The sequence below is a fragment of the Giraffa tippelskirchi genome, chromosome 13 (genome assembly GCF_054371585.1).
Source record: "Giraffa tippelskirchi isolate mGirTip1 chromosome 13, T2T-mGirTip1v1.2.pri, whole genome shotgun sequence".
In the NCBI taxonomy this organism is placed as follows: Eukaryota; Metazoa; Chordata; class Mammalia; order Artiodactyla; family Giraffidae; genus Giraffa; species Giraffa tippelskirchi.
In genome coordinates, this window is record NC_137287.1 from 108,305,521 (window position 1) to 108,318,170 (window position 12,650).

Consider the following 12,650-nt stretch of genomic DNA (forward strand, 5'->3'; position numbering starts at 1 on the left):
GGGTACAAGAATTAACTGCACACCTGTTCTGGAAGTATGCCAGACCCTGGGCTAGGCCCTTGGCCTACTTGATCACATGCAATCCTTATAAGAAGCCATATGAGGTGGACAACAATTTATTCCCATTCTACAGATGTGGCAACTGAGGCTTGAAGTGGTTGAGCGTTTTACACAAGATCAAACTAGAAAGTGGTAGCATTGGGATCTGACTCTAGGTTATTCAAATCCCCAATCCATGTTTTGTCTCAAATCTCAGTCCCAGGTGTTATGATTCTGACATCAGGCATATGCCCTGGGAGTAGAGAAGTAATTGTCCAACTCTAAATATTCAAGAGTCCTTAAAGGGAATAAAGGATGGAGCAATTTGGGCTGGATTGCAGAAAGTTAGATGCCTGTTCATGCAGTTCATATGGCAGGCAATGGGGAGCCATGAAAGATTATAGAGTAGGGGCATGGTGGGGCCAGAGCCACATCTTCCACAGATAAATCTCACTGCAGCATCTAAGATGGATTGGATGGGGGCGAGAGATGGAGCAGGAACCCCATCAGGAGACAGCACCAGGTTATGCTGATGTTAGATGACAAGCGATATGGACAAAATGGCCTTCTGCTGGGGAAGGAAAACAGAGAGCTCAGAGATGAGAAACAGCCAGGGGCAAGGCCATTAGCCTTATCAAAAAGCTGATTGCTCTTAGCAAAGTATTTAATACAATTTCCCGCTATTAGGACCCAAACCTGGGCTAGAAAGATTATTAATTCTAAAGATAATCATTAAGCTGGGTGGATGGTATTTTAATATATGGCAACAGGCAAGCTATTGTCATTTTTTCCCTTCTATCTTGATTGCGGGTCACCCAATTAGGGCTGGCGTCAAATGCCCCTTCCTGGAGGCAGTGAGATAAGGCTTAATGTCCTCAAACAAGAGCTATTGGCTGTGACGAGAGGTCCATAAATATTAATAAATCTATAATTAGTCCTGTGAAAAGGGGGATCAATCCAGGAGAAGATTCCGCCCATTAATACGAGAAATCACTTTTGCAAAGTTGCTGGGAAAGCAAGGCTTTTCTGTTCCAAATGCCAGACTGTTCTTTGTTCTAAGAGGATGCAGTTTTGTTGAATCTACCAGCCTTTTGATTCATATCTTATTCTGAGATAGTAACTGGGGGTGGTGAGAATACCCAGAGGGCTCAGTGAGAAAGAAAAGACTTTTCAGAGGCAGTGAAAGAAGGTTGGGGTCCCCATGATCTTGTCTTTAATTAGTTTGTATAACTTTTATAATTTTAAGTTACTGTGTTTCAGAATCCCTATAAAGAAAATACTTCTTATTTTCCATATAAAATGCATGTGGGATCATGGGCTAAATGAAGGGGGCTTGTAGAACTGTGCCCAGAAATTTGAATTACTTTCCTTTTTTTTCTTTTTTGCCTGTGGTGCTGGGCATGTGGGGTCACAGTTCCTCAACCAGTAATGGAACCTGTGCCCCCTGAAGTGAAAATGCAGATTCTTAACCACTAGACTGCCGGGGAAGTCCAATATGTTACTTTTCTATTTAAAAATTTTTTATTGAGGTCTAACATACACCCAATAAAACACACAAGTCTGGAAGTGTAAAGCTCAGTGACTTTTACATATGTGTATCACTGCATGAATTTGGACAAACTCCAGGAGATAGTGGAGGACAGAGGAGTCTAGTGGGCTACAGTCTATGGGGTTGCAAAGATTCAGAGATGACTTAGCAATTGAACAAGAACAACCACCACCTAGAATGAGATAATGTTTCCATTATTCCAGAGGCCTGCCTTGTGCTAGACTAACCAGGTAACCACATTTTCAATTTCTACTACCATAGACAGTCTGCTTGTTCTTGAACTTCATACAAATGGAATAATACAGCATGAACTTCTGTGTCTGGCTTCTTTCACTCATTATTGTGCTTCCATATCAGAAGTGAATTATTTGTTCTTAAATAATTATTTCTGCTTTTTGCCTTATCACAAAAGTAACACTTGTCCTTGTATAAATGACATCAAGTGCAAATGAATAGAAAAGAAACCAACGGACATCACACTTGTACTTGAGTACATCTAAGAGCATCTCCCTATATTCAAAAAATTAGAATAATTAGGTATGTCCATTGTGGAGATTTTGGAAAGTGAAAGACGTTTGGTTGCAATGGACAGAAACTCAACTTCAACTAGCTTGAGCAAGTTTCAATTTGTTGGCTCATGTAACTTAACAATAGACCCATGTTCCCCTAACAGTGGAACCAGGAATTGGAACAGTGTGTTTCTTTTTCTCCCCATTCTTCCCTGGCGTGGCTTCACTGAAGCAAAAAGTTCTTCTGTGGCTGGTGAAATGGCTACCAGCAACTCCAGATTCAAGTCCCCATTTCAGCAACCCTAGCTGCTGCTGCTGCTGCTGCTAAGTCACTTCAGTCGTGTCCGACTCTGTGCGACCCCATAGACGGCAGCCCACCAGGCTCCCCCGTCCCTGGGATTCTCCAGGCAAGAACACTGGAGTGGGTTGCCATTTCCTTCTCCAATGCATGAAAGTGAAAAGTGAAAGTGAAGTCACTCAGTCGTGTCCAACTCTTACCGACCCCATGGACTGCAGCCTACCAGGCTCCTCCGTCCATGGGATTTTCTAGGCAAGAGTACTGGACTGGGTTGCCACTGCCTTCTCCGAACCCTAGCTGAGAGGGCACAACCCACGGTTTTTATAAGCAATCCCAGGGCAAATTCTGATTGGCTTTGCTGGAGTCTCATGATCACCCTTGGACCAATCACTCTGGCTATGCTAATGAAGGACTTTTGATTGGCCAGCCTGAGTCACAGCTAGAGCAACTGGTGACTACTTCAACCCCTCCAGGAGGAGAGGGGTGAAGAGGGAAAGGGTTCCCTCAAGAGCACCCGAAGAAGGTAGTCTGAAAAAGAGTGCTGGGGTCACTAAACTAGGGGACCCCATGTCTGTCTGCTCTGTCGGGCAGGAAGTCCTTCAAGGCTGAGGTGGCTTCCCCTCCTCTGTGCTCTCTTACTCAGCTGTTTTAGTCTTCTCTTCGCCTTCTGTGCTTCCACCTCATTTTTTTTCAAAGCCAAAAAAAGCTTTGGGGCTTAAAAAAATGAGCCATCCTGCAGAGAAGACAAACCTTAACCATCTAGTCAAAACTAGCCGACCCTGAGCTCCTGCGTACACCCGGCCGGCCTCTTGGCTGGGTCCTCACCCAGCATCCAGCCCAGAGCCTGGCACCAAGGCGGTGCCTTCAGATGTTGTTTGACTAAATGGATGGAGATGGTGACAGCACTCCTCGAGCATTCGCGGTGTGCCAATTCTCCATAATTTTCTAGACATCTTGCTTTACACTCACAACTGTCTTCTGTGGTAGTATTTTGATTTCCATATAACAGATTTGCTGTTTTATTTATGTCACTATATATCTGCTATCGAGTGTCTAGGGGGTGCAAGACAGGCAACATACTGGCTCTCTTTCATGAAGCTTACAGTCTAGAGGATGGGGAAACTGAAGCTGGCAGAGTGGGCGCGCAGAGTGGGGCATGGGGAGGTGGGTGGGAGGCTCTCCCAGCTCCATCTGGGAGGGGTCCAAAACAGGGATGAGAGAGGTCACCCGAGCTCTGAGCTGGACTCGGAGGGGATGCGGGACTCAGGAACTGCTTCCCTGGGAGCCTGGACCGGTTTCAGCCGGTCCAGGGCACCCGGGCTGCTCCAGCCTGGCCCTCTCCCCTCCCTCTTCCCCCCTCCGCTGCCTCGGGCACAGTGATTGACGCGGTAATTGGCGCGCGTAGGCACCGGGCTAATTGAGGTCGGGCTGCAAATTGCTGCAGCGGTGGGCGCGAGGGCTGCGCGCTCTCCCTGCCCTTGCTGGGCCGGGTGTGGGGACGGGGTGGGGGTGGGGGTGAGGGGTGGCGCGGGGCCCCGCCTCTCCGTTCCCGGGGGAGGGGAGATGCTGAACCACGGCCGGCCGGTGTCCTGAGGACTTCCGGGCTCTCTGATTTCAACGGGATGGGAGATTCCAGGCAGGGGAGCAGTGGGGTGGGGGCAGGGAGCCTCGCAACCCAGGTTGAATCCCCTCCCTGGTGCCTGCGCTCCTGGTGAGGGAGGGGCAGGAGAAATAGTCCAGAGTCTATCTTTGCCTCATCCAGCAGCTGGGGGCTCATGTCAAATAATTTCCCCTCTTCCAGCCTCTATCTCCTACACTCACTCACTCACTCATTCCTTGATTCACTCAACACTTTTATTGAGTGCCGTACGTGTTTCGTGCACTGAAGATGAAGTTGAAATCTCGGAAGACACGGTCCCATCTTCTGGACGCTAAATACCAGTGGGGAGACAAACCTACCAACCAATATTTATTATTACAAACAGAGGTGCAGGGAGAGGCCTTATCTGCAGAGATTATTCATATGGTGATCAAAGTGGGTAAGGGGGCCTCTCTGTATAAGGGACATTACAGCTGAAGTCTGAGGGGTGAGAACACAGTGGGAGTGGGTGTGTGTGGAGGGGGGGGTGTGAAGGAGCAAAGGAAGACCACCTCTCCAGGAGAGGTGGGCAGAAAAGGCCTGATGAACTGGGGTCCCATATTGTGCAGGTCGCTGCAACTTGCTTTTTTGGACTCACATCCTCCTGAGATGGAGGCGTATTGATACAGAAGCCACCCCTGCGGAAGTGACTTCTCATCTGCTGCCCAGCAGAACTCTTTGTTTGGAGAGGGACAAGGAAGCTGACAGGGCTGGAGGCTCAGTGCAGACAGCTGGCATGGGGAGGAAAGGGTAGGAAATGTACCAGGTAGGACTTCCCTGGTGGTTCAGGCTCAGAGCTTCCAATGCAGGGGAAACTGGTCCCATCCCTGGTTGAGGAATTACGATCTCACATGTCAGGTGGTTGGAGGAGGGCATGGCAACCCACTCCAGTATTCTTGCTTGGAGAATCCCAAGGACAGAGGAGCCTGGTGGGCTACAGTCCATGGGGTCGCAGAGAGTTGGACACAACTGAGTGACTTAGCATATATATCCATACTTGCAAAGAGATGGAAATTTTTAGGTAAAATAAACAATAAATTATTATCAAGTGAGAGGAAAGACTGGGAGCCTGGGGTAGGAGACAGATAATCTGTATCACTGATAATAGCTAAATATTTAAATATGTGCCTATAATACTTTTATAATAATTTTTAAACTAGTTTCCAAACAAAAGCAAGTGGACCTGGAAACCCAAATCCCTGGAAGCCACATATATGTGTATGTCTTCCAGTCACTTGACCCTGATGCTCTGAGGACCTGTCAGAGGTGGTTTTCACCCAACCCTGCGTCATCACTGGGACATGTCTGCTTTGTTTCAACGAGATTGTATCATCTATCTAATTTCTTTCTGCTTTGTGTTTTATAATTTACTCTGAAGATTAGATTGTATTTTATATTTCACTCTAAAAATTTTATAATAGCCATTGGCCAAAAGTGTGAAAGATCTGAACTTGACAGCTTTGCAAATTACCAGCCTGCACCAGTCTGTTCCTGTCTGGCTCCATCCAGGTCATCCTCCCCCTAGCCACCCCAGAGCTCTAAGGAGCAAATCCAATCCCATGATTCCCATGGCTGCTGAAATCTCCCCAGGACTCCCTGCTGCTCTCAGCATAACTAATAATAACAAGGGCATCCACAGACAGAGCACTGACCATGGCCCAAGGCCAGCTTTACATGGATTGTCTCTTTTAGTTGTCATGAAGACCCAGAGAGGCAGGGATCATCTTAAACCATTTGATGAGGAAATGGACCCTATGGACTGTAGCCTGCCAGGCTCCTCTGTCCATGAGATTCTCCAGGCAAGAATACTGGAGCGTGTTGCCATTTCCTCCTCCAGAGGATCTTCCTGACCCAGGGATCTAATCCGTGTCTTTGGTCTCCTGCATTAGTAGGCGGTTCTTAACACTAGCGCCACCTGGGAAGCCCCGCCAGTATGGATATGTACAAGTAATTCCTTTCTCTCCAACGCAGTCAATATTTTCACCCTCCTTTTTTCAGTTAACGATGTGTTTGGGAGATCATTTCATATTAATTCTTATAACAGCTATATAATAATCCAGTGTGTAAGTGGACCATTATTTAACCAGATCCTGCTAGGAAATATTTTGGCTGTTTCTTCAGTGTGTGTGTAGGAGAAATGAGATTGATAGTTAAAGGGGACAGATATTCTTTTTTTTTTTTAATATTTATTTATTTGACTGCACCAGGTCTTAGTTGCACCATGCAGGATCTTTGATCTTCATTTCGACATGTGGACTCTTTAGTTGCGGCCTGTGGGATCTAGTTTCCTGACTAGGGATCCAACTCAGACCCCCTGCGTTGCGAGCACAGAGCCTTAGCCCCAGCACCACCAAGGAAGTCCTGTGGAAAGACCTTCTTTATGTTGATAAATGTTTCCAAATGATCCCCCTGTAGGGAACACTGTTGATGCTCCACTGTGATCCCCTTGGGTTTGCTGTGAGTGTGCCAATGTTCTGTGCTTTGCTCCTGGTAGTTCACACTTGTGACCTTCTTCAACAGCCTGTCCATAGGCTATTGGAGCTGCTTTGCCCATAAAACAACTGAAATGCCTGAATGTAAGTCCTACCTAGGGGGACTTTCAATGACTGGCCCAGGAGAATGAAAGCCCAGTTCTCATGTCTTGAGGCTGGACAAACTCTGATGTGTAATTTATACTCCAGAGCTTCCCGTGGGACCAAGTTGAGGCTGGAACTTTGCCTAAAATCTCACTGTGGCAGGCAGCCTCCAAGATGGCCCCAGGATGCTCACCCCCTGGTAGTCATCCCCACCTTTTGAATCTAGACTGTGATGTGACATCAATTCTAAGAGTAGGCTATAAGAAGACTGAGGCTTCTGTTTTGTCCCCTCTTGTCCCCTCTCTCTTTCAGATTTCTTATTCTGCCCTGTTCTAAGCAACCTTACAGAGTGGTCCATGTGCCAGGGAGCTGATGCTCCCTGGCCAGCATCCAGGGAGGACCTGAGGCCTGTCAACACTTATAGGAATGAGTTTAGAAGTGGATCCTCTCTCAGTCCAGCCTTGAGAAGCCTGCAGCCCTGGTCAAGACCTTGACTGAATCCTCTTGAGAGACCCTGAGAGACCTTAAGAGACCCCATCTAGCTAAGGCATTCCTGGATTCCTGACTCACAGAAACCATGAGATAATAAATGTTGATGGTTTTAGATTCTAATTTGGGGAAATTTGTTATGCCGCAACAGCTAACTTATACATATATCTTGCTTGGCTTCTTCCCTTCCCTATCTTGCTTCCCCCACACCCTTCCCAGTCTTCCCAGGGAGCACTCTTGTAAAAAGTCATGTGCACAGGAATCCTCATCTCCTAGAAGGAAACCAACCCACCCGCCCCTATAGGATTTATGCAGTGTTCACTGTGTACATTTGGAGGGGAGAGGAGCTATTCCCTCACAGCCTCACAACATCATGTGCTATCAAACTTTTAAACTCAAATGTAGTCATGAATTGGACATGACAAGAGGACTCTTGATTCCAAAGAGGATTATACAATGAGATCTGTATGTCAGAGCTATAGTCATGTGACCCATATGCCCCTTCTTCAGCACTCCCTGTAAATTCCCACCTCTCTGCCCTTACATAGGCTGGGCCTTTGCTCACTTCATTTGTCCAAATCTCTGTCCTTCCCATAAGGTCCTATTTACCACCCCCCACTCCCTGCAAGAAGCATCTTCTGACCTCTCCTTCCAGAAGTGACACTTCCTTCCCCCATGTATCCCATTCTAATGGCTGTTCTCATGGCTTTTAACCAGCTTATTATTTCTGCTCAGATATTATCTCCCTGCCCACACTGAGAGATCTTTGCAGGATGGGACTCACCTTCCAGGAGAGTGCTTGGTACAGAGAAGCTGTGCAGCCATTCTTCATGGATGAATGTGAGTGAACACACGACCTAGGTTATGCTCAGGGACCGTCCCAACCTCCTTCTGCCCTGTCTGTCTCCAAGTCCTACTCCTTCCCCTCCTTAGCTCTGGTTCAGACTTTACCACCTGTGCGGATGGTCAAGGCCCTTCATGTTCCATCCCTGTTTTGTCCTCCCCTTTCATTTCTTGCTGGCCCCCACCTCCCTCTCCATCCTTTTGAGCTAGTCACAGTTCCCTAAAGATGATAACTATTATCAGGGCCACTTCCGAGGCCCTGTGCTAAGCATTTTACATCCTCACAATTTCTGTGCAACAGGTACTATTATCAGCCCCATTTTACAGATCAGAAAACCAAGGCACAGAAGGGCTAAGGTCACACAGTTGGCGAGTGATGGAGGCAGATGCTCTTGATTTCCTGCCTCACTGGGCATCTGTAGCCAGACCCTGGACAGGTCAAAGGGTATCTCTGGCCTGTGGGGGCATGTTGAGCCCACGGGGGCAGACAGGTCAAAAAAATGAGGGTGGGATTCCAGCCTCCTCACTCCACAAACTCCTTTCCATCACCTCAGAACAGTTCTGCAGCCTGTTAGGCACATGCTCTCGAGCGTCCCCAGCAGGACTGGGCTCCAGTTGCCCACAGCAGCTGCCCACTCATGAACATACCCTGCACTGGCTAACTTCCCTTCCGTTTCTGATCTCAATTCCCTCACTGTGCTGGGATCACCCTCCAGATATGCCACTCACACGTAAATTCGACTTTGAGGAAAACCCCGATGAAGCAAGCAGCCTCAGACTGGGATTTGCCCTCAATCTGTCTGCCTTGGGGCTCCCCTGCTCCACAGCCTCAAGTCCTAGCCCACCAAAAACCCTCCCTGGGGACTTTCCTGGTGGTCAAGTGGCTTAAGACTCGGCGCTTCCAATGCAGGGGGCCTAGTCAGGGAACTAGATCCCATGTGCTGCAACTAAGACCTGGTGCAGCCAAATAAATAAATATTAAAATAATAATAAAACCCTACCTGGAATATACTCTCCATCCCTGATCACCTCACCTTCATCTGAAAGACCCAACATAGATAGGTTTCTATATGAAAATTTGTCTGACATCCCCTCCCGCAGCTAGAATCGGCCATGCCCTCAGTGTCTCAGTGGACAGGCCTCTCTCCCAGACTCTGTACAATCCCTGTGCCGTTGTCTGTGTGCCTCTGGCTCCCCTGTCACCCTGGGGAGGATGCCGTGTTACTCATCTTGGAAAACCCTAGGTCCATGCGAGACTTCAGTAGCAGAGGAGGCCCTGGTCCATGTTCAAATCGACTGCAGCTCTGCACATCAGATTCCTCCTCTACCCTCTGCCTCTCTACTTTCCACCCCACCCCCAACCATTTAACGTCATTTCCCAGGGGCAGGCCTGGGAAATGTCTCTCTTAGTCTGCCCGCTTGGGCACCCCCACGTCCCCCGCGGTGCCTCACCTCTGTCAGGCACGCAGTCTCTCTCTGCAACTTCCATCACACTTCACTGCACTAATTTATTTTCCTATCTGCCTTCCCAACTGGATTTTGAGTCCTTTGAGGCCTCCCATGTATCTTGTTTATCACTGTATCCACACTGTGCCCCTTGCATGGTACCTATTACATAGTGGGTGCTAATAAATGTTTGTTGAATGGATGAATGAATTAATTACTTAATACACATATCCCCAGATCCCTGAAAGGAAGGATAAAGGAACTGGTGTAAATGACTTAGGACTCTCTGGGTTGTAAGTGAGAGAAGCACATCTCAAGCTGGCTTAAGTAAAAGAGGGACTTTATTGGCTCAATCACTGGGATGCCCAAGTGGACTTCAGGCATGGCTAGATCCAGAAACCAAATACTGCCAGCTGCAAATTCTCACTCATTTCTTCTCTGTGTGTCTCTCTCTTTCTCTTCTTCTCCCCCTTCTTCCCCTTATCTTCTCCCTCTCTCCTTCCTTTCCTCTCTGTGCATTTCTCTTCATGTTGACTCTGTTTCTCTTTGAATATTGACATTCTCTACTACCATGCTGCTGCTGCTAAGTTGCTTCAGTCGTGTCTGACTCTGTGGCCCCATAGACGGCAGCCCACCAGATCCCCCCGTCCCTGGGATTCTCCAGGCAAGAACACTGGAGTGGGTTGCCATTTCCTTCTCCAATTCTACTACCATAGGCAAGTGCAATCAGAAGAACTTAGTTTTTTCTCTCCTTGAGGCTCCATTTCCCTCATCTGTAAAATGAAGAGGTGATTCAATCTGATGACTTCTAAGCCTCTTTCATAGAGTCTTCAAGGAGATCCCAGATACCGTTTCCAGTTTCTAGTTAGGAAAACTGAGGCCCAGAGAAGCAAGTGATTTGTTCAAGGTTATTCAAGTTAGCTGTGGAGCTGGCACCATCGTCCAAGTCTCTGACCTTCATGGAAAAGAAGACAGTGCCATTTGGGACACAGAGAACACCAGAGAGCAGGGCCTCAATACTGACTCCGAGTCACCTGCCTTCTCTCTGGCTTTATTCTGGCTCAGCCAATGCTGAGACTCTTGGGCCACTGAAAAGATTTGTGTCAAGTATCTGTACCTCAGATACCCCAGACCTGGATTTGAAAATCAGCTCTATCACTGACACTGCTGACCCTGGCAAGTCATTTCCTCTCTGAGCCTCTATTCTTTTCATCTGGAAAATGAGAAAATAATAGTAACAATGAGCCCTACCCTTCTGGGTTGTGTCAAGGATTCCAGGAGGAGATGAAAGTAAAGCTCACAGCACAAGGCCTGGCACAAGGGTGCAGGGAGAAAATTCATCCATCTTTGTCTGGGACCATCCAAGTGTTAAAACTTAAAGTCTCACGATTCAGGAACCCCTCCATCCCAGGAAAAGTGGATGACTGGTCACCCTATCAGGCAGGCACCCACATCTGGCAGCAGGGAGTAAAAGGTGTCCTCAGAAGACCCCAGAGATCAGGCTCAAGCAAGCCAGATAGCTCAGAACAATGGAGGAGTCTTGCCCAAGGTGATGCTGGGAAGCATCCCATCCTTTGCATTTCAGAGCCACTAGCACAGCAAGGAGGCCTGAGATGCTGCAGCTCTCTGCTTTTCTCATTGACCCCCTCTCCTAGTTGCCAGAACATTCAGGGTCTCTCAGAAACTCTGACTTCAAGAACATGTAGCTAGAAAAGACCCCAACCCTTACCCCATCTCACTGGGCACACTCCCATTGTACAGATGGCAAAACCAAGGTCCAGAGATGGGGAAACAACTGACCCAATGTCTTGTGGTGGGCTGTCTCCAGTTTGTCTGACTTTGCAGGTGGGCTCCTGGATGATTTTGGTGAAAATTCAGTTTATACCTATGCTGGGGTGAGAGCTGGGAGATACAGATGAGTGATGTCAGTGTGGTGGAGGATGGACACAGCTTCAGAGCCCAGTTCTCAAGACCACAGACTTGCTCAGTAACCTCCCTGGGCCTGAGTGACCCATCTGTGAAAAAAAAAAAGGTGATAATCTCACCTGGAGTGCCCCAGGCACTGTGGCTTAGGTGTGACTGAGAGCTCTGGGCAGTGTTAGTCCTTGTGTATATTGGATTGGAAGACTGCTTTAGTGTTTCTGAAATCTTGGACATCCCCAGATCACACCTGTATTATTAGTTAATATTGTTGTTTAAAATAATTGGCTTGTCAAAAACTTTAAGTATTTTAAGGGACTATGTCACATCACTTATTTGATATACCAGTTGCATACCTTTCTAATCCTATTTAAAGTAAGTTCATGACTTCCCTGATGGTACAGTGGATAAGAATCCACCTGCCAGTACAGGGGACACAGGTTCGATCCCTGGTCTGGAAGATTCCACATGCCACAGAGCGACTAAGCCCGCCTGCCCTAGAGCCCGCACACCACAACTACCGAGCCTGTGTGCTGTAACTACCTAGAGCCTGTGCTCCACAATAAGAGAAGCCACCGCACTAAGAAGCCCACACAACACAAGGAAGAGTAGCCCTTCTGCTCACTGCAAGTAGAGAAAACCCAGGCAGCAACGAAGACCTAGTGCAGCCAAAATTAGAAAAAATAAATAGTATTTTGTAAAAGAGAGAGACATAATATTATTTTCAAAAGTAAGTTAAAAACTATTCAAATAAAGGTTTAATCCTGAAACAGCCCCCTGCCAAAACCTAGCGTATACCTCCAGCAGCATGTACTTAGTACTTGGCAAAATTCTGAGTTCATCTAATCCACACCCCCTGCATCCTGAGGGATGTAAAGCAAGGTCCAGAAAGAAGCAGGGATGCAGCTGAAGTCACACAGAGCGAGTGCTAAGGCTGAGGGCAGACACTGCAGACTCTGCCAGTGTTGCCACCACTCTGGGGCAGAAGCCTCTGTCCAACAGAGCCAGGGCTTTTCCTGCTTCTAGGCATTTGCACAGCCTGTGCCCTGTCCTGGAAAGTCTTCTTCCCTCAGCTGTCCCAGGCCAACTCCTGTTCATCCTCTGAGACCCAGTTACTTTCTCTGGAGCATCCTTGGCAGGCAGAGTGAATCTGACTCACTTGTAAGCCCAGATTGCAGGCCCTCTCTTTGCACTGAGCCAGGGATGTCCTCCAAGGTAGGGCCATGTCTGGTTTATTTCTACTGGGAATGGGTACCCTGGGGCTGGACACCCAGGAGTCCCTGAGCAGCGCTGGTTAATTAGGGGAGGCTGAGGGCAGTAGGAAGCTGAGTGCTATAGAATT